Raw genomic sequence first — 4,476 nt, 5'->3', positions numbered from 1 at the left:
TTTGTATTGACTCACACCAGAAGGCTGAATGTATCGAGAAACAGCGCTCTAACCTAAAAAATTAATACTGAATATACTACTCTTTAGAAGTGAAAACTATACTCGATTATACGCGGCCATTTATGGTTATTGATACGAGTCGGCAACTTGATATAGTCCCATGGTTCAACAAAGTGTTGCCCGGATTGGGCGGCACTTTAGCGGTTTCAGCGTTTATTAGGCCGTAGGCCTGTCGCCGATTCTTAACATCGCAGAACATTCACAGTATTTTGCGGTCTCGAACTCGCAACTCACTACTACAATTCTGCTGTGCTTAACCGCCCGGCATCCTCGCTGATTCTGACCAGAAAATGGCGCACAGAGCTGGGATCGAACCCGCGCCTCTCTGCGCCAATCCTGGTACTCTGAAGGGCCACCATGCCCACTGGCACTCGCCAGTGTTGCCAACTAAACCGAAAGTTGACACAGTTACGTGTCGAAATTTGAGTGTACTCGTCTTGAGCAAAACTGAATTATAAGTGACGGACAAAATTATATTAAAAGTCGAGAATTGCATTTTTCGTATAAAAAACTAAAGGCCAAATAAATTTTGTCAAGGCAATGAATTTCAAAAAAGGCCAAATTTGCGAAATTTGTCCTGAAGAAGGCCCATCTGGCAACACTAATGATCGGAACGAGTTCGGTTGAGGCTCGGGTGCTGAGATTATTTTTCATCAAGTAATATTTACAAATTGAATGATGCTAGTTACTCCTATCATTTCATTCTTTATTATAGGTCTCAGTATGATCAGGTCATCAGTTTTCAATGTATGTAGTAATTTCTTTACTATCTGTAAAGAGATTCTTTAGTACTCTCTTGACGCAGACGTCCGGAGAAGTGTCGATTCAGTGCTGTACTACAAGTCGGTGACTCGAAGAGAGAAGAAATGTTGTCGCATGGATGTGTTAAAACGCAGTTTTTTTAGTTTATAGCCTTGGCTCCTGGCGTTGTTCTTGTTTCAAATTCTAGTAATCCTTCTGGGACCTTATATAAGCCATGAGTATACTGTATACTTGTATACTTCAATGAGTTCCCCACGCAGACGTCGATAATGGAGGCTTGGAAGCTTCATAATCTTTAATCTTTCCTCATAGGACTTGCCTTTCAAGCCCGGAACTATTCTTGTTGCGCGCCTTTGAACACTCTCTACTAAATTTCTGTCCTTTTCAAGTTTTGGTGACCACACGACGTTTCCAAACTCTAGGTTCGGGCGCACGACAGCAACAAACTACTGCTTCATCGTTTCTGCATCTAGGAACTCGAAAGAGCGTCTGATCAGTCCAAGTCGTTTATTGGCTATATTAACTTGACCTTCAATATGCGTAGAAAATTTAACTCATTGTCCACATAAACTCCTAAAAAAAATCCATTGTCGACTTCGACACCTTCACTCTGTCGTTGCAACCGTGTCTACTCATACTGTAATCTTGCTGTTCATTATTAGTGCCAAGGTGGATTACTTTACATTCGTCAGCATTAAAACGCAGCTGCCACTTATAAGCCCAGTCAACTAAACTGTCCGGATCGCCTCGCAACCGACTTTTTGCGATGAATTCTTCACTTTATTATTAATTTTATAAACTCACTGTGGGTTTCAAACCCCCAATTCACTGCTAATATCTTAGAAGCTCCAATTCCTCTTAGAAGCTCCAATTCCTCTTAGAAGCTTCAAAAATTCCCCTTAGAAGCTCCAACAATTCCTCTTAGAAGCTCCTTGTTAAGGAGAATCTTCGAGGTTGTTAAGGAGAATCTTCGAGGTTGTTAAGCTCTTAGAAACTCCAACAATTCCTCTTAGAAGCTCAAAAAATACCTCTTTGAAGCAAAAATTCCTCTTAGAAGCTCTAATAATTCCTGAGATGATAATCGGGGACAATTAATAAGTAATTATACCATTAACGGGGACAATTAATTACTTGTATTCCTGTGATTTAAAAAAGATTTTTATATATTTTTATGCAACACACGTAGTTTTTTTTGCACCTACTAAATGAACAATAGAAAATAGTTAATACATAATTGATAAATTGTTAACTAGTCGTACGTAAAATTATGAGTGATGAATTGAGCATGCAGAAAACGAGGTCGTCAGTTTCTTCAAGTGGGTCTAGTGGGGCCCTGTCTCTTATACACATCTAGATGTGTATAAGAGACAGATCTTCACTCTGTCGTTGCAACCGTGTCTTCTCACACTGTAATCTTGCTGTTCATTATTAGTGCCAAGGTGGATTACTTTACATTCGTCAGCATTAAAACGCAGCTGCCACTTATAAGCCCAAGTCAACTAAACTGTCCGGATCGCCTCGCAACCGACTTTTTGCGATGAATTCTTCACTTTATTATTAATTTCATAAACTCACTGTGGGTTTCAAACCCCCAATTCACTGCTAATATCTTAGAAGCTCCAATTCCTCTTAGAAGCTCCAACTCCTCTTAGAAGCTTCAAAAATTCCCCATAGAAGCTCCAACAATTCCTCCTAGAAGCTCCAACAATTCCTTCTTAAAAGCTCCAACAATTCCTCTCTGAAGCAACAACAATTCCTCTTAGAAGCTCCAACAATTCCTCTCAAAAGCTCCAGCAATTCCTCTTAGAAGCTCCAACAATTCCTCTTAGAAGCTCCAACAATTCCTCTTAGAAGCTCTAATAATTCCTGAGATGATGTAATTTCTAAGGCGCCAATTGACTAATATCAACCTAACCTTTATCGGGGATAATTAATTACTTGTATTCCTGTGATTTATTAACAAAGGTTTTTATATATTTTTATGCAACACACGTAGTTTTTTTTTTGCACCTACTAAATGAACAAAAGAAAATTGTTATTCCATAACTGATACTGTTAACTAGTCGTACGTGAAATTATGAGTGTTGAATTGAGCATGCAGAAAACGAGGTCGTCAGTTTCTTCAAGTGGGTCTAGTGGGGCCATGGTGTGCACCACACCGCGTGGTACTCAGGTGTGGGTAACTTATAAGAAAAGTTATGAAGCCAAGTAAAATTTGCTTGTTAATGTTAGCAAGTAGCAACTAAACTTGAGACTGAAGCAACTTGACCAAACTTTAAATTTATTAAGTCAAGTTCCAATTTTTAGTTCCAAACCTCCAATTTATTAAACTTTTAACGTCCCAAACTTCAGAATTCCCTGCGTGAAGAAATTAAAAATTTCAGAAGAAACTAATCTTAAATGTAAGACAAAAATACCTTGCAGTAAGGGAAGTCAACAGATGGTGTAGGTAATTAATATTTATCTTCAGGATGACAAGCAAGTGTCAACTGACACTGTCTCAGCGACGCAGTTTTCTTAAATACACCGATGCCCCAGCACTTGAATAACTTAGAGATTAAACAGAGTTTAATAATGCAAAAAGTGAGAAAAATAGATTAATGGCACGCATTATGAGTGACTGAAAGAGCATTTACAGGCGCGTCGAGCCACTGGCTGAATATTATTAGTTGAAACTAACAGTAAGAGATATCGAGTATTTCGCGAGGCACCGCATTTTAAGGAACAATAACAAGTCGAAACAAGTGCGCATCGTTAGGCGCAGCGTAACATCTCAATCCGGATTAGCACATGGTTGAACTAATAGCATGGATTAACATTGAACTCAGAAATCACATTTAATGATGAAAAATTGATTTTGGTTTTGCATACGAGAGGCATATTTGAAAATTACTATTAAATTCAAAATTTTACCGATCTAAATCGAAACTACAATCAGTATTGCTACAAAATTTGAATGTTTTGTCGAGGCATTGAAAAGTATATGTGTAGGTCAAATTTTTGCCTTCAATTCCTCAAAAATATGTACAAACAATCATTAATGGTGTGAACCAAATCAAACTATCTTCTTTTCGGCTGAGAATGAATGCCGGTGTACACCGATTCGACACTTCAGCGAACTCGCGTGCACCGGTCCGACACTTCAGCGAACTCGCGTGCGAACTCGCGTGCGCCGGAGCATCACACCCAGGAGATTGTCCCTCATCCATCAAGCTAGTTTAACTTTTATTAAATTTACAGTGTCATATATTACGACTCCATTCCTAAGTCCACAAAACGGCATCTCGGACAAATTTACGGCTGGACTTGCGGCCGGTCTCGCGACAAATCTTCAAATTCGGTGAGCAAGAAAATAAACACTGTCCTGGATATAATGGACCATCATGATTCCTGCCTTCGGGAACGTAGCCTACAACACTTAAAGCCGTCTGTATCTAGGCCGTGGGTCGAACCAGCCCTCGGTCGAACGGCCACTTGTCGAAGGACGATAAATCTTGGAACAGAACTATGCTATCTGAAACCTAACATCAGATGCGGTGAACGTAAAATTACGTAATTTAACGATGCCTGGAAGTCATATTCGATCCGCGGCCTGGTGGTGCACGGCAGGTGGTGGTCAAGGCCGGAAGAGGACAAAGCCGAGTGGTGCACGGC

Source organism: Hyalella azteca, unplaced genomic scaffold (genome assembly GCF_000764305.2).
Source record: "Hyalella azteca isolate HAZT.00-mixed unplaced genomic scaffold, Hazt_2.0.2 contig3544, whole genome shotgun sequence".
NCBI lineage: Eukaryota > Metazoa > Arthropoda > Malacostraca > Amphipoda > Hyalellidae > Hyalella > Hyalella azteca.
The sequence above is the reverse complement of the archived record's forward strand: the minus strand, read 5'-3'. Positions refer to the sequence as shown.